Source organism: Stenella coeruleoalba, assembly GCF_951394435.1.
Source record: "Stenella coeruleoalba genome assembly, chromosome: 3".
Classification (NCBI taxonomy): Eukaryota; Metazoa; Chordata; class Mammalia; order Artiodactyla; family Delphinidae; genus Stenella; species Stenella coeruleoalba.
The window spans coordinates 41,047,403-41,069,484 of record NC_137148.1 but is presented as its reverse complement, the minus strand read 5'-3'; positions in this window follow the sequence as shown (position 1 = coordinate 41,069,484).

Here is a 22,082-nt window from a genome sequence, read left to right as displayed (position 1 = left end):
CTTTCAGATGTATACCTGAAAGTGGGATTGCCGGATCAAAGACTTCCAGCTCCTCCTGCCCTTGGATGCACTCCTTTCCATACAACCACCTTACATCCTTTCCATACCAACCACCTATATCCATAAGTTGTAGAATGTTCTTTTCCCTCCAAATCAATTCCACTGGGCAAAGAACAAGCAGCAGGCTGGCCCTTGCCCCAGTTCCAAGTCAAAGAAGAATGCGGACTTTTCATTTTCAGTGTCTGATGCCCCACTCGGTTCTTGACATCAACAGGCAGATGCACTCCCTCAGCTCAACCTCCTTCCACCCTCATAGACCTTTCTGGCATCTCCCATGTGCCCAGACATGAAGGCCAAGGTTGCCCTGCTCTCTAGACAGTCACTGTCATTCTCCTAGGACTGATCCCGGCTCCCCATCCTTATGCTTATGTTAAAGCCGGGCAGGCTTTCTTCCCTGTGGGGTGGTGGCTCATTAAGTGCAGTTTGATCACTTCTGCTAGTCAGGCTGGTAGTGGAGGAGGGATGGCAGTTTGGCCACCCACCCAGGCTGAAGAGCTCTGATCTTCTGCAAGGGGATCCCATCTCCTTAATGCTGCAGAAGAGGGAAGAAGGGAAGGGAAGCTGTAGGACCGTCCTTTACCCAACCCTAACACACACACACACACACACGCACGCACACATGCACACACAGAGGCATCAAGTGTTCCTGGCCACTCCAGCCTATGGTTCCCATTCCAATCATTTTTTTCCATTTCCAGCTTCAAACTTGAAATTTTGGGCTCCAAAAAGGAAGTGAAAGGTAACATTCCTTAAGAAGGATGACTAAAAAAGGGTTCCAAATTTTGTCACTCTATTTTGTATTCACCTAATTTATTAAGGTCACTGCAGTCTTTATACGTAAGTAGAGAAGAAACCCCTGAAATAACTCCTCTACCAGTTTGCATTGGAGCAAAAGAATCATTTCTTTGGTTTCGTATTGCCCTCGCTAGACTTTTTTTAAAATGCAAATATGCTTAATAGGGGTAACAAATTGTCACTAACACTTTACTATAGTTTGTCAGATGGCTTTCTTCTGGGGGACGTGGAGGAGGCAAGAATGGGAGAAAAACACAGAAAGCAGAGTTGGGGAAACAGTAACAAATTTCATTTATTTCCCAAATTTTCCCCAGTATCAGCTCTGTGTATATTTCAGCCAGAATTTCACGAAGCTTTGTGTCTCAGCACTTGTCCACCTTAGGAGAAACTGAGTGAGCAAGTGAGCCACAGCTTGTTTGACATCTCAATTTTACATGCTGGTACCATGTTGTGAAATAGTGTATGGGAAGGAGGCATCCCCAAATGTTTATCTGTTTGTCTCTGGTCCTAATTAAGTCCATGTGGATCCCATGTGCCTTCAGAGTATGGGGACCATGTTTCCATTATTGTTTTCTTTTGTTTTGTTCTGTTTTGTATTTTCCTTTCATGTGCTGCTTCAACTAGAGAAGGAACAAATCAATATTTGGATTTGGAGGTAAGTTACTGAGAGGGAATTGTTTGAGCCATAAACTGATGAGGGATTATATGAGCTCTTAAGTCATCAAAAAGAAATTTCCTGGTATTAGTTAAGACACTGTTGGATGAAAGAAGTAGAAATCAATTTGAACTAGCTGAAGCACAATGTAGGGGTTGTGGCTTAAGGATAAGGGGTGTCTCATGGAGCCCGAGGGCAGGAATGTCGCCCAACCTGAGGAACTGAGGTCTGAGAAGCTTGTCGGCAACCCTGGAACAAACTCTGCCTCTCATTTCTGCTGCCCTCTGAACATCTGCTTCTCCTTTTCTCTCCCACTGCAGACCAGCTTTCTCTGGTTCTCCAGCCACATTGCAATATGGCTGCCCCACAGCTTCCGATCGCCATGTTATCCTCCCAAACACATAAAGACCAACTAGCTATTAATTAGCCCCAGTTCTGGGGAGGGAAAGCCTGACTGGTCCAACTTGAATCAGAGTCTACGGTGGCCTAATGAACTACAGAAAAGGACAGGGTCACACGCTACGAATGCAGCTGCTGGGGCTCACCCCGGGCATGAGAGCTACTTTCTCAGAGCGAGGAGCATGGTGCACATCCTGAGCAGTCAGTCCCCGTTCAAAAAACAAGCTATCCAGATTTTCTGGTTTTCCTGTTTGTAACCTGAAGGTCCCCTGGTCTCATCAGCTATGGACACAAATAGGAGTCATGTTCACAGCACCAAAAAAATATAGGACCTCAAACTTGCACAAGTGCCACCAAGGGTTTTCCTGAGTGTCCATCTGAGCTTAGGAAGCGTCCACTCCAGCCATGCCCCCCACTGCTTCCTAGGCACCTCAGTTCTCCATCAAGCACGTGGTCTCTGCTGCTGTCTCCCGGGCATGTGACCAAAGCACACGCACCAGAATGGGTCCTTCACTGGGATGCCCATAAATTCCTAGCTTGTGGCCATTGCCCTGGTGTCACTGTTAATAGCACTCGCGTTTATTCTTTAAAGTGTCCCGGTTTGTATGATAAATCATATGTCCTACCTGTTCCCTAATGCACAGCCTTTACAAGGCTCCAAGGCAAGGAGGCCTTTGTGAATCCTCTGTTAGAGAAGCTTCCAAACAGTGTAGTTTGTGTCCCCAACATTTTATAGAGTGGCAGAGAAACCCAATTTGACCTAACTTAACCAAAGGGAGGGGGGTGTTTTTGACTGACATAATCAAACTAGGGAAAGGGCAGGGGGTAGAGTTTGCCTCAGCAGCCACTACATTCAGAACCCCAAACATCAGGGAACTCATTCCTTCTCTTGCCATGTCTTGACTCTACTCCTTTTGATGTGTTAACTTTAATTCCTCAGATTTGTCCCCATGAGGTTGGAAACTTAGACACTGTCGTCAGCTCTGGGCTTATTTCCTCAAATCATCACAACCGCAGAGAGGTCTGGTTGGGAAGATCCTGGGAAAGAGCCTTTGACTATGGTTGGGTCACATGCCCATCACTGGACCAATCACCGTGGCCAAGGGTGAGGAACTGTGGTTGGCAACCCCTACCAGAATCCTACTAGAAGGATGGGAATCCTGTCCCAAGGAGGCAAAACAAGCGATGCCCACCCATAGATCTCTTTCAGGGTTTAATACCAGCCTATTCTCACCAGAACTGAGACCTGAGTCCAACGTGGGCAGACCATGCAATAAACGTAGGTGGCCCTATATCCCTCCCTTTTGACACCTAAGATTCTCTGACAGAGGCTAGCCCCTCCGGATACTTGTCCTCTTTACACACCCAGGAGGGTCCACAGTCCTTATGTATGTGGGTTTGGTTAGGCTGCCCTAACTGTGGACATAGAACCCCAGCAGTGGACACAGCTGAGGCAGGAGCCTAAGAATATCATTATATATATTAGCAAAATCAAAACAGGATTAGGGAAACACATACATGCATACCAGCCCAACCCTGATAAGTTCTTGAAATTACACCATACAACTTCATAGACCTACAGCTTAGAAGCTTGGGTCCTGAAGAAAACCCAGTGGGATTCATGGGAAAGACGCCTCTTCCCCTCCCCCTCATCCCACCTCCCTTCTCTGTGTACATGTGTGTGTTTCAGATACATCCAGGTGTTTATAAACCAGGACTTATATGGTGCATTTCCTGGCTTCAGGCCCAAATGTCATTCATGGAAGACAAAAACAGATTTCTGCTCTGATAAGAATTTGAATATTATTTTCTCTGATCAAGGGAAATTCGACTTTTTTTTTTTAGTATTGCTAATTAACCAAGAGACTCTGCCCCCATCCCCCCATTTGCATCAGTGCTTTGAATGATTCTCAGCGAAGTTGGGCAATTTCAGACTTGTTCAAGAATGGGTTGCAGGACCATGTGTGTTCTGGGCTTTGTTCTGGTTGACCTTTAGGGTCCTTTCAACCCTCTGGTGCTGAGATTCGTGAGTACTCAGATGAAGCCCATTCAGTTTGTATGTGAGATCCTCCTAGTTTTATCACCTCTCAAACACATTTGGGAAAGTCTTTACAAGTGAAGAGACTGATGTGAAACTTAGTGACATACCTTAAGAGAAAGTTTAAAGTCTTAGACAGGTAACCGAGGTGAACTGCTGAGTGTCCAGTTTTCAAAGGGGCAAGCATGATAGGTCTTCTATGTTTGGGAAATAGCCATCTATACAAGTTTGTGGGCAGGTGGGGTGCCCCCACAGTGGGGAGCAGTGAGCCCCCACCAGCAAGGCCACCTGCATGCTCTGTACCCTTCTGGTCCGGACCCCAATGCCGAATCCAAAATGAGTCAGTGGACTGATGGGATGCACCATATGGGAAATCTCTTGGAAAACCATCCCTCTCCTGAAGGACACACACCAGGGCACAGCCTGTCTAAGGCTACACAGCTTCTGCCAAAAGATGATTTTTCCACAGCTTTGAAACATACGATGCAAGATATGTGCTGTGAAAAGTCCCCGCTTACAATTTAAGTATTTTTGTTCAGAGGGATACAAGAAAAGAAAACAAACACATAAGCCCTAACATAGGGCCTGTTTACAGCAATGGATTGGGAAGGTCTCACTCCTTTTACTACATCCCTGACCACTTGTAACTGGATCAATGACCTTAAAGGGGCTCTAGGTCTGCTTGATAATGAAAACAGTGCTATCTCCTATAATCAATTATACACAACAGTTATCCAACCTCCATTTTGCTGCACCATTCATCGTACTGACTTTGCACTTTTTAGTTTTCATTTTGAGAAAATGAATTCTTACGAAACTTACACCTATTGACTTTAAGGATGCTTCTAAGAAATCATTAAATATTTTAAAAACCAGAGAGGTCACTCTACTTTGGCTCATTTTCCAAAGAGGAGCCCAAGTCTGAGAGAGACAGAAACCCAAGTCTAATTATATCTGTGATGCCTGGGAGACATCCCCAGCTTAGATGAGTAAATGTGAAAAGAGTAAAACAATCATAAGCAATTAGCTGGGTCTTGGCTAAATGTCAGCAGTGATTCTACTGTGAACACCCAGCCCTCCCTCCCCCCATCCCCTCGGCCACATTTCCAGTCAGGAGAGCAAAGAGGGCCTCTGATTCACGTTGTTTCTCTGGAATTAGTCTCGGCAGTCTTCTCCACTGACTTCTTAAAAACCTGTCCCTTCTCTGGTCATTATTGTCTTTTCTCCCATTATTTTTAAAACCATTTTAATGGAAAACTGCTTGGCACTGAGCATCCCTTCTTTCAGTTAGAGCAGCTTCAAGTCCCCATTGGCCCACACAGAATGCTGCCGGCTGAGCGTGAGTGAGAGTGAGGGGAAGATATTTCTTTTAAAATGCTCCACATTTCTACTGCAAATGGGAACCAGCAGAGCTCTCCCCAAGCCCGTCACATCTGGTGGAACCCTGTCAGAATGGACCGATGGGACAATCCGGGCGACTTCATGAGGGACTCTGGCTCCACTGGAATCCTGGGCAGAGAAAAGAACCACAGCAGTAAGGGAGCTTGGCTGGCTGGTTGTTTGAGTGCTGGCTTTTCCCGAAGGCCAGTGAGGATTGGCAGCCCTGGGAGTTACCTCTGAGGAACTCTGGGCACCAGGCCGCTGCCGGGGGGCAGTCTCTCCTGCAGTTCCCATCTTGGCCCCAAAGGAGGACATTTTGCATGTTGGGAAGAGACCTTCTCTCTTCTCCTCCCCCTTCTCTGATTGGTGAGCTGGGATGGAGAACAGGACATGTGCACTGCAATCCCTTCCTCTCACCATCTTGAAAAGCCTCTTCAAGACCCAAGCTTTCTCTGTTCTCCAGAAGATTCCTAGGGCCAGACTTCGCTTCACAGAGGTGAGGCCTGCAGTTCCGGGTGGCAAATGTCAGGCAGGGTGGTGGGAGGAGTCCTAGGAGCCCACTGGGGCCTCCTCCTAGCTGTGCTCACCAGTCTAGACAAGATTTACGAGCAATAGGGCGGACGGTCTTGTCTCCAGCTCTGGGCCTCCTTTTTGTGTCTGTCTCAATTGCCTTGGAGCTTGGCATGGAAAAGAAGGGAGGTGATTAATGGCCACTCCCAAACTCCAGCACTGCCCTCAGGAGTGAAAAGAATGGGAGCCAGGGGACTCCTACAGGAATTCCCTGAAGAGACCAGGAGCACCTAAAAGACCATGAAGTGATGTGGGAAAGGAGTTGAGGACAAGCATGGGGACTGAAGAAGGGGCACAGAAGGATATAGGAAAGCCAGCTCACGTTTTTCTCCTAGGGAATTCCAATCAAAGAGGGAAGCAGAAAAACCTCGATAGACGGGACCAGCACCCCTCTTGAACTTTTTGAAAGAATGTTTTCAGGATTTGCTCATAGCAAAGGTTGTGAAGAAGAATCCTCAGTCAGTGCACCCTCGAGTCATTACTAGAGGTTCCTGAGAAGGTCCTCGAAGTGGAATTTGGAATTTAACTAAAGTCTTCCAGATCAGACCTGCAGGAGAAGGAAGAGAATTTGGTGGAAAGTAGGCACAGGGAGCCCTCTCATTCATTACAGGAGCTCATCCACAGCCGGTAGTTCTTGATCCATTAGAATCACCTAGGGAACTTCTAAGCGATCTCAATTCTTGAGTCTCTTCCCATATTATTCAAATCAGACATTCTGGGCATGTATTGTCCAAAACTTCCCAGATGATTCCAGTGTGCAACTGCAGCTGGGAAAGGGTGTTCTAGTCTAAGGGAGCACCAGTAGTCTGTGCTCTGCCTTTGGAACAACCACAGGTGATGGGCAGGGGTGGGCATTATACACTCATTCTTCCCTATTGAATCTAAAGCTTTGCTACTCAAAGGGTGGCCCCTCGATGAACTGCATCATCATTACCTGGGACCTTGTTCAAAAATGCAGAATCTTAGACCCCACCCTTGATCTAGACCTACTGAATCAGAATTGTAGTGGGGAAATGGTTCTTAAACTTAAATGTGCAGAGGAAGCACCTGGAATCTAGTTAAAATCCAGAATCTGTTTTAGTAGGTCTGGGGTGTGGTCCAAGATCCTCCCTTTCTAACAAGCTCCCAAGTGATTCCAATGCTGCTGACTCATGGACCACACTTTGAGAAGCAAGGCAGTAGAGGACTTGGACCAGCAACGCATGGAAGATGCTCAAAGAGCAGTGCTCCAGCTTTGCACTGCTCTGTAGGAACGGTGCTGACAAAGTAGCATGGAGCATCTCCAGGGACATAAGAGACACTGGGGAGTTTACAGCAGTGGCTGCCATTCCCAGGGCAGCCAACTGGTAATTGCCACCCTCAGGGGATGCCATTGCTGGGAACTTCCAGGAACCACCAACTGGAGGTGGCACCAAAGGAAACTACAAGGGAAAGAGTCAAATTAACAAGACTGCTGAGCAAGTTGGAACTCTCTTCACATCCCAGCCCAAGTCACACTTGAGAATGAGGAAACTGGCCGTTTTTATCCCTTGCTATCTGGAGGAGAGAACCACTTTTTCCATACACTTCATGCTGAAATTAGAAAGTAAGAATTTCCCATCAGGATCCCTCATGGGGCTTATGTATTCCTTTATGATACAAATATTTATTGAGCACATACTTTGTACCAGGCACTGTACTAAGACTCCGATTTGGAAATCTAGAAACTGAGCGAGGCTCCAGCCAGCTGTAGAGACCTAGCATTGCAACCCAGCCCTCACTGGAGAGGACTCTGTGGCCTGAGAGAAGAAAGCTATTCTGGGATGGTGCCCATAAACATCTTGGCTGTTATATAAATCCCAGGCCTAACATCAATTGATGTCAATTTCAGAAATAAGACCATATATGATTCATTTGGAATCTGCAATGGAAAAGCCAGTGCTATTACTGGAAGGAATTGGGCATCACTGAGCAGCTCTAGGATAAAGCCTAAGTACACAACATTTGGGAAGGAATTGGACATCACTGAGCAGCTCTAGGATAAAGCCTAAGTACACAACATTTGGGAAGGAAATGGACATCACTGAGCAGCTCTAGGATAAAGCCTAAGTTCACAATATTTGGGAAGGAAATGGACATCACTGAGCAGCTCTAGGATAAAGCCTAAGTACACAACATTTGGGAAGGAAATGGACATCACTGAGCAGCTCTAGGATAAAGCCTAAGTACACAACATTTGGGAAGGAAATGGACATCACTGAGCAGCTCTAGGATAAAGCCTAAGTATACAACATTTGGGAAGGAAATGGCACCACGGAAGATATTGTATGACTGCAATGACTACTGGGGCCGCAATACTAGAACCAGTGGGAGAGTTTGGAAAGGGTTCAGTTCTGCACAGAGAATGTAAGTGGGAGCTGAACCCTGGACTGTCACCGCCCACCCCCCCGTGACACACACACACACACAAAGGCTTTGCCTGTGTCATTTGGGAGGTCCCTTCCAGGCCCACCCTTTGAACCAGCATGCTCAGAGGAGGTATGGCTGGCCTCTGGAGCTCTCAGACACCCTGTGAACAATGTTCCTTGTGACTCATGTCAGGCCCAGGGACCTCCTCTTTGAAGAGCTGTGCCCACCTGTTGTCAGGGCAGGATGACGTCTCAGTCAATGTGTAATCGAATGGCCCAGGGGTGGGGGCATATTGAAAAACATCACTGACAAGGAGCTCTGACAGCTCAGCAGGGATAGGAGCACAACGGGAGCTTGTTATTAGCAGCAGCAATCACAAGCCCTGTGGGAAAGCCACTCGTAATTTTCCCCCTTGCAAGACACCCTGGAGCCCATGGCTCACCGATGATAAATGACCTGCGGAGAGTTACAAGGTAGTGGATATGGGTGGAGGAGAACAGACTGTCTCTGACTTCAAGGACCCAAACTCTGTTCAAAGCCTTGTGGAAGTGAAGTTAATGGGGGAGGGAAATGAGAAGCGATTATGAAACAGAGAGAAACTACAGGGGAAAAAATTCTGTCATTGTACTCGGATGTGTGTATGCAAAAGGAAACGTGCAATCCTCTCCGTTTGAGGGGCCTCCGTGTGTGGGACCCACACAAGAGACTGAGAAATTACAAAGGCAATGGAAGATTGGGTCCCCCGGCCAAAGGAGTGGGCAGTATCATTGTGGAAATAGGACAATTATAATGGATCTACACAATAAGGCAAGTAACATAAGCAGGGAGGAGAGAAGAAGGCTTGGAGGTAATTGGAAAAGGGTGTGGGTCGAAAGGAAATTGATAGAAAGCCTCAGTAGGAGCATCAACCCCGGAAAGGCACTCCTGCCAAGGCTGATTTAGGCAAGCTCACTGGGGCCAGGACAGAGCCCTCTGAAAGACCCCAAGGTCCTAGGACTAGAGAAAGTCGAGCATGAAATTCTCCCAGGCAAATCTGAATGGAAAGGGGAGAGGAGGAAGAAGGGAAAGCTCCACTGTAAGATACAAAGAGAAAGGAAAAGACAAGCAAAAGGACCGGGCGGAAACCAGGTGCATATATTGGAGCACAGTTGTGGGAACAATTGGGTAAAACGAGTTGAATTCCTTACCTTCAGTTTCTCCCCCTTTCCAAAGCATCCTACATCCCATTTCAGATTGTTCATGAGAAAATGTTTGTTTCCTGTCAGATACACTCTCTAGCCAGTAGCAATTGCCTCTCTAAGCTTCCAAGTTGACAAACATATCTGTGAAGGATCAAGCGAGGATGAAGATGCATAGAAGATTCTTCTTATTCAACAAGCAAACAAAACAAACCCTACTGCTGGAAGCTGAAACAGACTTTGACTATGGCCGATGGATCCCAAGTGGAAGGGAAATGATCCAGCAACGTATCCATGCGCGAACTGTGCTCCTTTTTGTGACATAAAGCAGCTCCACACCTGAGAGAGAAGAGGAACATCCTGTGCTTGTCCTCTCCCTCCCTGGTCCTCTTTGTTCATAGACACAAGTCGCCTGCCCCCTGCGGAGCATGGAACCCACGTTCCTTTCATAGATGTGGGCTCCCTCCCCACGGTGACCTGCGTTCATTCAGGTAGGGCCCGCTGGGGACTGATGCTGGAGCATTGCTGAGCGTTGCTGATTTAGGTCCCTCACTACAGCACTGTAGTCGAGAAGACAAAAAAGCTCGGGTAGCATGCTTGCAGGGGAACAGAGTTATTAATGTATTTAATTGGTTCAACGTGTCAGAGATTAAGGCCTTGGAAGTAGGCAAAAAATTTACACCTCTTTCCAGGAAAGCCAACATGACAAACACCTATGAGTGACCAGGAATTGCGCTGTATGCTGTGCATATCTGTCTCCTTTCTGGTCACAGGCCAAAGGACCCACTTGAGTCTGGACACAGCCTGGACCAGCATAGCCTGCTAAATCTCTCAGCATGGAGCCAGAAGCCAGCTCCACAAGTTCCCCCAGATAATTCTGATACCTTAAGAGCTAATGATTTAGAGGGACTGCATAATAATATTTAGAAATGACTTACTGTAAGAATAAATTTTTAGAAAATTGTTAACATCCTCAATAAACATGACCTTAATGAAATAAGATCAGAAAGTCATAGATGAGTCCGTTCTGAAGCGAGGGGCTCACAAGTCGCCACCACCATATCACACACAACAACATAAAACAAAAATGCTGAGAAGAAAAGGGAGCTGGGAGTAGATTTTTTAAAAAGCCCTGGCAGAAAGCAATACTTGCAATAGCACAATTAAAATCTACACCAGAGCTGTAAATAGCGGACCTGACAGGGTAGAATTTAAATCAGTGACTCCTCCAGAAGATAAAGACAAAAAAAATAAAAGAAAAAGAAAAATGGAGACAAAGACGTGAATAAGAAGGTATTATTATTGGGAGGAAAGAGAACCAATCTAAGAACCACACATTTCCTGAAAAAGAAATTAGAGGAGCTAGAACAGAAGTGATAATCCAAATCATGATGAAAAAGAAAACTTTTCAGAGAAGAAAAATGTCCTGAATTTGCAGATGGATAAGGCCCCTTGGTTCAGCCAAAAAGTATTCTAAAAAAATATTCTCTCAAAGCCCTGAATTTCAAGGATAAGTGGATAAGTGTGCATGCAGCTAGCCAGAAAAACATACCCACAAATGAACAAAAGCAGACAAGATTTCAACTTGCTTCTGCAACTGAAAACGCCAGAGAAACAATGGTGCTGTGTTTACAAGATTTTGAAGTGAAAATTTATAAACTAGGAATACTGTACTCATATTGTTTTTCATGTGTGAAAACAACAGAAATGAATTTCTAGACATAGATTCCAAAAATATACTTCCTATGTATTGCAGCTTGAGAAAGTTCTTTGAAGAGGGACTCTGGCTGACTAAATGATGAATCAAAATTAATATCTGAGGAACAAAGTAAATCATAGTATAGAAGACTGGCAGGGAGAATTTAAATGGCAAAGAGTTAATCCTAAAAAATTGTAGGTGTGTACCTAATGTCAACAATAATTATGAACAATTCTGAAATCCTTAAAATGAAACACAGTTATTACAATGGGAGAGAAGAACAATGACAGAGAAGGAACTTGGATGGAACAAAAATCAGGGAGCAAAAGAAAACTAATATATAAATTCTTAAGTGCTGTGATTAATTTTCATAGAAGATAAAAGAAAATATTCTGAGTATAATAGGGTGTTATAAAAATAGGGAAAGCTCCTGGAAATTAAAAAAGGATAGCTGAAATGAAAAACTCAATAGAAAGAATGAATAAAATTAATGAAAGCTCCCAGAAAGTAGACTCAAAAGGAGATGTGGGAAATAGAAAAGGATAACAAGTTCTGGAAATTTGATTTATAACTAATAGGAGTTCCAGAAAATTTTTTTTTAATGTAGAAAACATGAGGATAAAATATCCAAAGACATAAAGTAAGAAATGTTCCCAGAAATGAAAGACACAAGGCTCCAGATTAAAGGGCTCATACAGTAAATGAAAAAGAATCCACACTAGGGCAATCACAGTGAAATTTCAGAACAGCAGGGCTAAAGAAGACATCCTAAGACGGCTGGAGGGCAAAAACAGGCCACACGCAATATCAGAATGGGAGTGAGAATGATACCAGAATGTGCCAGACGTAACATTGGAAACTGAGCAGAAAGGAAGCATCCCTTATAATGTGGAGGGGGCATAACTTTCATCCTACAATTCTCTGCTCATTTTTTGTTTCCTCTGAGTTCCCGTCCCTCTCTGTTGTAATATCTGTGTTTCATTTTAACTGAGACACCAGTCTCAGCTCTACAGCAGCTTAAGAATTGTTATGAACTATTGTTGACACATATCCAATTATACGTTTACAACTATTTAGGTTTGATTCTTGGCCTCACCATTTTCAATTCTCCCCGCCAGTCTTTCATACTCAGATTTATTTGTTCTTGGGATGAAGATAGGTGAATGCTGTTTTCAAAGACTCAAAAAATTCACCGCCCTGCACCCTTTCTCGGGAAGCTTCTATAAAAGAATGTGCTCTACTAAAATGAGGAAGTAAGTCTATACTGAATAGTGCTTCCAGAAAACAAAAAGTGATTGCCCAAGTACAGAGGACTAGGGATTAGTGAAGCCAGCCTTAGAGCACAGATCTTACAATTCCTAGTCTGATGGTGTTTCAACCATATTGGGATAACAGTAACTGGTACCACCACTACCCTATGTCCCCACCATCTACCCATATAGCATCACTCTGGACCAAGGAGCCCAGAGGCAGTCATGGATATGTCAGCTCCGTGCTCTCCCTTGATTGTCACTGACCTGTGTGTTGAACCCTGTCGGTCAGCTCCACTCCGCCCAATGCTGACTCTCGGTGCAAAGGCTCTGGTATACTAAAGGATGCATGCTGGGGGAGAGCAAGGACCATACCAGCTTACTCACCACTTTGTGTCCAGTATCTAGTCCCAGCTTTTGGTGATGCCCAATCAATGTGTATTGGACTTTCTGGAAGGGTATGCATTGAAATTGTGGTCATCGTTTTGACTGCAAGTATTTATTTACTTTTTTATTCATTCATTTAACCTTTTCTTATGAATTCATAGGCTTATGAATTCTAGCATTCTGGCTGAGAGATGGAGGATTTTGGATATAAACTTTTAGGGAATGGGAGCAAACTCGCCAACTGAGCCAAGTTGTCTTGCTCTCTTCTTTCCCCATCTAGGAAAGAAGCAGCAGCTCTGAGAGACGTACATTAAAGGAAGTGAGCTGATGACAGAGCAGAGGAGGGGGACAGCTGGACCCAGCCTGGGAGCAGGTTCATATTGTCTCACTAAGGGCACACCTGATTTCACCTCTTCAGGACAAGTAGCTTCACTGAAGAAGGGATGTGGGTGGAAGGGAATAAACTTGACATGGTGTGTCCAACCTGAGGAGGCCCTGGAGACAGACACGCGGAGGATGCATGGAAAGGTTAGAAAGTGATCACTCCAGAGCTGAGAAACCTGGGCAAGTGAGTCAAGGCATGGGGATGTAATGAGGTTTGGCTTCTGGGGACTCAAAGCAGATGAGGTCACATAGAAAATTGACAGAAATCTGAGCACTGGCAGCTTGAAGGGGCTTAGAAGGGTGGGAAAGTCGGGCTCAACTGAGGTACCAAGGGACGTCCTCTGCACACTCTAGTCCTTCCAGTGACCACTGCTATCTATCTTTGGAAAGTAACACAGATTTAACATCCTTGTTAAAGCTAAGCTTCAGCCTAGAAACGGAAGTTTGATATCGCGAATTAATGCTACTTAGTACATTATTCAGCCATAAAAAGAATGAAACAATGCCATTTGCAGCAACATGGATGGACCTAGAGATTATCATACTAAGTAAGCCAGACAGAGAAAGACAAATATCATACGATATCGCTTATATGTGGAATCTAAAAAAAAAAAATGATACTAATGCTATTTCGTACAGTAGCTCTCAACCCTGGAGGCACATTGGAATAATCTGGAACAATAAAAAGAGAACAAAACAAATCACAGACCCAGGGCCCACCCAAGACCAATTAAATCATGATTTCTGGGTATGCAGACCCAGCATTGGTGTAGGTTTAAAACCCATGCCAGCTGATTCTAATCCCCACTAATCTAATGGAAGGGAATTTGGAGGCAAGTTGGGGCCTTGCTGCAAAAGTGTGGCATCTACAGACTGGAAGCTTGTTGGAAACACAGCATCTCAGGCCCCACCCCAGGCCTGCGGGAACAGAATCTGCATCTTAGTAAGGTCCTCGGGGCATTTGTGGGCACTTTAATGTCTGAGTATCATTGATAGAGGGAACAAACCGTGCAAATTCTCAGCTGTGACTTGTTAAAACAGCCAAAGAGTCAGAGAGTTAGAAGAGATCTTAGTCACTTAATTCAGAGATCCTCATCTCCCTACAGGTGCCAGAAAGAAAGGTGAAAGAGTCAGGGAGGTCTGTTACCCCAAGAGATCATACAGGCCTTGAAGACTCTGAACAAGGTAGGAGATGATAGGGAGTAGTAAGGACTGAGGGGAAGAGCACACAGCCTCACTAAGGAGGGAATCTGTGACTCAGCTCCAGCTGCCGTTCTGCCGCAGTGCCGACTTGACCCCAGCTGCAACTGCTCTGTGAAAATGTAGGCACCACGTTGCCAGATCTTCCAATTTTTCAGGAAAAAATGAAATGTAGATTTTAACATTATATCTCTTGATCTTTAAGTGTTGGCAACTAATTCATGTTAAAAATTTTTTTTTCTATGTGCAAAGTACAACACACTGTAGGGCAGACTGTACCAGTGGAACGCCACAAATCTAATCAAACCCTTTCGTGTTACAGATAAAGGAATTGAGTCTGGTTTTCTCGTCCTCCAGTTCCAGAACAGAGTAACTCCATTTTAAACATCATCTTAATTTCCCACTTTCATTTTGTTTTGTTTTGTTTTGCTTTGTTTTAGGAAGTAGGGAGCTGCTGGCTTGGAGAGTTTTAGGGCCACTGCAGGTGGAAATGGCTCTGAGGGGGGCCAGGAGAAGTTTCTCTGGAAAGGCAATGAAGAAGCTCAGATTCAATCTCCAGACGCACTAAGTGTTTTGTAAGCCCTGTGAAATCTGCCAGGGGGTGCAACCGAAACCTTTCCGTTGACATTTCCTTCAACACCAGGCTTGTTTTGGGAGTCTGGGCCGGGTGACAACGACGGCACCAAGAGCTTGTGTTCTCAATTGGAGTCAAAACATTTGCTGAGCCACCCCATAAATCGGCTAGACGAGAAGGTAAATAGGAAGGAGACACATGGGAAAGGCGAGGTGACCACCCGCCCTGGGTAAAAAGAGCGTCGCAGGCTACAAAGAGAAGGCACAGGGGATGCAGGATGGCCGAGCCAGCCAGGCAGTGACTGTGCACCAGTCATTCTTTCATTCTTCAACAGATAATTAGTGCCTACTGTGTGCCAAGCACAGCTCTAGACGCTGAAAATACCGTCGTGAGCTAGACCAAACACGTCCCTGCCCTCACAGAGCTCACACCACTTTTCACATCACACGTCTTCCATCCCTGCATCTTAATACCATTGCCTCCCATCTCCAGTCATAGCCAACAGCCTATTTTTTTTCCAACAGCCTATTTTTAAATCCTATCATGACAACATAGTCACATCTTGCGTCACGTTCACATAAAACCATCCTGGATTTAGGGATCCTGACAGGCTTCGATCTTTTCAGAAGCTTGGGAAATTCAGAGGCCCTAATACCATCATTGGCATCATTAGACCACACATGATCTGTGGGGTGGGAGTCTACCATGATCGGCATTTGTTTCAGATCGTAGACCCAGGAAAGGTGGAATATATCAAGGAATTTATTGTCTTGTCTCTATCGTTTTAAATGGAAATTGTTGTTAGGTGTTTCATTCCAAATCTTCACCCTCTATGATTTTTAAATTTAACTCTGAAATTTTCTTGGAGTAGAAGTGGTTCTCTTTAGTCTTTGAACCTTCTCTTGGTTGGAGGTCTCATTTCATAGACATATTAAAACGTATTCATAGGGTACATAATAACTTCATCCCAACTGCATAAACGCTTTAGCTTGTTAAAAAGGACAATAGCAGTTCCCGCAAGAACTGGTATAATTATTGGTTTGTGTGATAGAATCTTTGTCTGGTTCATTTTCTTTATCAAGAAAGAGTATGGGGCTTCCCTGGTGGCACAGTGGTTGAGAGTCCGCCTGCCGATGCAGGGGACACGGGTTCGTGCCGCGGTCCGGGAAGATCCCACATGCCGCAGAGCGGCTGGGCCCGTGAGCCATGGCCGCTGAGCCTGCGCGTCCGGAGTCTGTGCTCAGCAACGGGAGAGGCCACAACAGTGAGAGGCCCGCGTACCGCAAAAAAAAAAAAAAAAAAAAAAGAATATGGAGAAATGGTGATTTGTGACTGACTGGAAGCCTTGGTAAATTCCCATTGTTTACATCTGCAGAGGTAAATTCTTTGGACAATGCTATTACTTATCATTGCACGGGTAAATATCCACATCTATACGGGCAGCAGTAAATTACTGAAATAATGCACCCACCGAGCATTAGTAATAGATGTGGTTATTTTTTTCTGGAAATTTGCTTTATTTTTCCCTTTAATATTTGATTATTCAAATTACTTTTAACCATAGTGCCAATAACAAAATTCTACCCTGTCTGCTGAATCTAATGCACCCACAAGGCCCAAAATGTCTATTAAATAAGGACTCATGACGTCAGCACACTTCTTCTCAAAGCGTTTGAGGTCTTGGAATTCATTCTTCATATGTTACCATTGCCTTACAAGGGAGACCAGTGCAAGCCTTTTCATTTCACGCCCCACTCCCAACCCTGTGCTTTCTCACATAGAACAGCGCTCACTCCTTCCTGGATCTCTGCCCACTCCCCTTCAATCTCTTACCCAGCTTATTTCTTGCCCTCTTTTAGGGCTTTCTTATACGGAGATTATCCCAAAGAAATGCTACCAGTGCTTTGTTGGAGAGCAGAGATTTGGACCCAACCCATAGTTGTAGAACAGGTCAGGCACTGCTGGCCTTGTCTGTTGACAAGAACCACGGACCCAGGGATTGAAACAAGGTACGAGCACCCCCCCAGGGCCTGGTCAGCTAAAGGGACAGGTATGAGACTACCTTCTGTCTCTGGCTCCGCTGGTGGCAGACTGGCCATGCTCAGTGTCTCGGCAGCCAGAAGCCGAGACCATCTGGACAGCCTTGGTTGGATTCCCTGACGACCGGCTGAGTCTACAGCTCACGACAGTGTCTCCAGGCAAAGTCAGGAGGCTGACGGTGGATTCCCAGGGGGCAGAGACGATCCCCTTGGTATCCTGCTTGGTGCAGCGCCTGTCCCATCAAGAGCCCTTAATGGGGATTTGCTGAACCTTTAACTGACTGAGCTCTCTGGTGCTCTTCCATTTCTCCTGTCCACTCACACTGCCCTCGGGATTGTCAGTCATCTCTCCATCCACATGATTCAGAAGCAGATTCGTTAAGTCACCAACACTCTGAAGTTTAATAGGTCACCTCTTCCTTCTAGCAACTTTTTGTTGTTGTTGTTTCTGAAGAGGAATAAAAATATTTAAGTAAGCAAGACTATCATTTTTTAAAAAACAAGACAGATAACCGCCAGAGGGACCAGACCATTGAATTCTTTATCAATGCATCTTTCCCTGCAGGAAATGCCCGTGGCGTGGCAGAAACTTCTGATTGTATTGGGTATGCAACAGCCATGCCCCAGGTTTCTCTTGTAAATAGACGTCTAATATGTTCACGTGTGGCGCTGTGCTTTAAGAAAGCTGGGCCCACTCTCAGTCTTGATTAGTTTAAGTCGATCATGGTGAACCCATTCCCTTTGCCTATTGGTTTAGAAAAGGGCATAGTAACAACGATAGCCAATAAGATACAAAGGAAAGGTTTTTGAGAAGCGTGGGGAGGGGCTTGAGTAAGTTTTCTTTTTCACACAGCCAGGTCGGTCTCGCTGTGGTCTTCACGTTTTGTTGTGTGAGGACGTTATGGATAGGGCTGTTGCCACCATCTTTTAACCATAAGGAGATGGGCTAGAGGACCAGAGCCAACACCCCGAGGACGGCAGGACAGAATTACGAAAAGAATCTGGTATCCTTGCTGACGGTGTGGAGCCACTAGATTAACCGACCCTGCACCTGCCACTCCTCAGACTGCTCCTCCTTTGAGAAAATAATACCCTTATTATGGAAGCCAGTTTCAGTCGAGTCTTTTACTAATTGCAGCCAAAAAACTAAACACGAGAAAGCCAATTCTGATCAGAAGGTTGCCAAGGGCGCAAGGACGCAAAGTGCGGTGAGTCGATTGAATTCTTTAAATGGCAAACAGTCCCGTGTCTGAGCATCTGTTTTCCCCTGGGGACCAGACAACCGAGTCCTCCAGCAAGCTGTCCCTTTCCCTAAACTCTGCGAGGTGTACACTGCCGAATCTTAACTCTCTTGTGGGGGGACTGAGGAATCTTTTGAGGTGGATTTAAGCCCTGGGAATAGAATAATTTCTCCCAGGTTTCTAAAGCCACAATCTGTTGGGGACTCCCTCCTCGTCCAGTGGCGCCTGTGGTCTGGGTTCCCACAGACCTGTCCTCCCAGCTCTCCGCACAGTGGGGTGGGAAGGAGGGGAAGGACAGGTAGGTGGGGGGAGGCACTCAGGGGGCTGGCGGAGAAGCCCCCACCCCACCCCAGGTCCGCCGTGGCGCTCTGTGCCCTGTACTGTCAGCAGCAACTTTACTTGCGAGAGGAAGCTCTCTTTGGGGAAAATTACTTCTTTTCTTTTGCTCTCTGACAAACTTCCTTCAAATTGGTCTCAGTGTGTTTAAAAATTTCATCGCTACTATAAAGGAATCTGGTGGTTTCAGACCCTCTAGTTGCAGTTCTAACTACCTCTACGTGCATTCCTCCATATACTACGCTTTTCAGGGTGATTTATGAGTTGCAAATGGGATAAGAGTAAACTAGCCTTCCCAGGTGAATCTTGGTTGATGAATAACAGCTAACAGAAGATCAGGTAGGAAACAGGATTAGGTATCAGGATCTGAACGTGAGGGTGGCAGCACTTCTGGTGATGGGGTTGGTTTTTTGAGCCTCCAGGTGGAGATGGCCCACCTAGACATGAAGAGTGGAGTCAGCATATCACGCAGCAAGCAAAGACATGTATGTAAAGGCATCCAGAGAGGCAAAAAGGGTCCCCAGGTAATTACGTGTAGGCTCTACAAGGCAAAATAAAGAAGGGTCCCTCAGAGGCCGGCTGGTCAGTTATGGAAGTGGATATGGTAGGGAGCGATGCCAGTCCTGAGAGGTCACTGCTTTCTGGGCAACAGTGATTACCTTTTTATCCTGTTCAGGGGGAGGGCAGAGATAGTTCAAGACAAAGGAGTCACTGCTCAGTGCTGAGTTTCAAAATAGAATTCTTAAGTCTACAGAAGAGATAGTAGTGTAAAGGCCAAAGTGCTTTTGCTGTTTGATTCTCAAGAGGCAGCCTTTGTTGGGACAATTTCTGCTGGCATTCCAAAATCTAGCTTTTTATATAGAGAGCAAAGGTAGAGAACTGATCATGTAGCATTCATCAAACTAGGACTAGGGAAGAATGCACGCTGACTGAAGTACAGGTGTTTGGTTTACACAAAAGAGAATAAAACCCCTCTCAGGGCAGGTGAAGAAGTAGGGAGAGGATGGAGAGAAAAGAGAATATTTAGATTAACACCAGCATCTGCTCCCCATCAACCACCTGATTCAACACACCCCAGGTGAAACCCTAGGGGTGAAAATAGAAACCATGGAAAATACTAGATTCTCTATACTCACTCGACATACATCTATTGAGTGCCTTTGAAGGGCCTGGCACTGTTCTGGGTACTTGAGATACATCATTAAACAAAACAGACAGATGCCTGCCCTCCTGGAGCTTATATTCTAACCGAGGAAGACAGATGTAACCAACAGACGTAATAAATTATCTTGTGTGATCTGGTGATAAAAAGAAAAGTAAAGGAAGGTAAGGATTCAAAGCCAGATTGAAATTCAAAGCCTGGGCTTTTAGCCACTTCTTCATAATAGTTTTCTTTTTTTTTTTTTTTTTTTAAATAGTTTTCTATTATAGTTTTTTGACCATGGGAAATCTGCAAAGAACCTGTTTTCATTAGTGATAATAAGCAACTGGGTCCGAACCCTTCCTGAGGCAAGGGAAACACACGTGGGTAATGTCTTGAACATAATGAGAATTATCCATGAAAATACTTAAAGCAGGGGAACAGGCCCCAGAGGAGGTCACAACTCAGCAGTGCATCCTGGAGCCGTCAGTTCCCTCTATGGTCTAAACTCTGCTTTGGGAAAAGAAAAAGATACCCACAAATTAAATGCAAACTTCTGACAAAACAGCCTGAAGAATGAGCAATGGTATGCATCTGATTTACACCCAGGCCAGCTCCCTAGTGGAGGCCAACCCTCAGCTAGACCCAAGCTCCACTCGGCGGGGGGGGGGGGGGGGGGGGGGGGGGGGGGGGAGTTGGGCATTTGCAAATGCAAACCCGCCAATGGCCTCTTGCCATCAGTCACTGCCTAGCACTGTAGGGGCTTCCCGAAACATTCATTTGTGTTTTCTTGTTGTCTTTTCTAAACTCACAACCAAGAAAATATTCAATAAGTAAAATTACCCATGACATATAATTTCATCCACATTTCTTGCAAAGGCTGTCTCCTCCAGACTTCAGCAACTAGTTGAAGCCGTCAGGAAGGGATTACTGTTGTATGAAATGTGTAAACAATTGATTATATGAGAGTCTCATTAGTCTTGGCATCTGGCAGGCTCCCTATGTGTCCCAGGGTTCATGCACACGTGTGTGAGCATACACACACACACACACAAAATGTGGAAAAAGGGATCCGTAGATAGACAAGTGGCCCACACGGAGTATGTGATCATTGAAGGTATAACTGCAGAATTGAGATGTAAAATTTTTTCTACCTTTCTCAACTTTTGGGTGCCTCTACGTTGCTTTTCTTGACTGTATTTCTTTGTGATAACTACTTTTTTATATTGAGCGTTTTAGAATCAGTTCCATATTATTTGGGGATCAATTCTGCTAATTTTTCTCCTTTTATTTTGAAACGTGAAACTTCGTACTGAGATTGCATTCTACTTTTTGTTTATATTTGATAATTCCATGTAAGTAAATATTTGCTTTCCAATCTGTATATCTTTTCTCTCTTCTTGCTTTACTCCTCCGGTTAAAACTCCTAGTGCCATGTCAAATAAGAGTGGTAACAGTGGACATCTTTGCCTTGTTCTTGATTTTAGGGGAAAAGTATTCAATCTTTTATCATTAATTATAATGTTAGCTAAAAGGTTTTTTGTAGATTTTGTCAAGATGAGGAAGTTCCCCTCTATTCTTTGTTTTCTGAGAGTTTTTATCACGAATGGGTACTGGATTTTGTGATTTGCTTTTTCTGCATCAATTGATAGGATAATATGATTCTTCTTCTTCAGACGGTTGGTGTGGTAGATTACGTTGATTGGCTTTTTAAGATATAATAAACGTGCAATATAATTCACATATTTAAAGCATATAATTCCATGGATAATTTAATACATTTACAAGGTTTTGAGCCATCACCACTAATTCCAGAACATTTTAATTACCCCAAAAATAAACTCCATACACTTCAACAGTCACTCCCTTTCTCCTCATCCCCTAGTCCCTGGCAGCCACGAATCTGCTCTCTGATGTTATGTATTTGTGTGTATTCATATAAATGCAATTACACGATACGCGGTAAAGGATACCGCTCCTTTGCAATGGGCTGTCCTTCCTGTGTACATGTTACTCTGACCAAAATAGGCCCTGTTAAATCAGTATTCCATAAGGAGACAGCTCTCCTGGGAACCTACTCCAAGTATAGTGTAACTGCAGTAATCGAGTACGCTCACTGGGAACACACCACCATCACTAACAACAGCTGCAGAGATTCTTTCTTTCAGGACTTTGTGAAGATACAAAAGGATTAAATGAGAATGACTAAACAGTGTATGAAATAAGACCTATGTGCAGTTTACTATATAGTAAACTTAAACATGTACAGTATGTTTATATAATAGGCTATAAATGATATACAGAGGGTTCTGGTAAGAGTTTCCAACTCTTCCTTGCTAGTGACTGGTGAGATCTTATCAAGCATGCC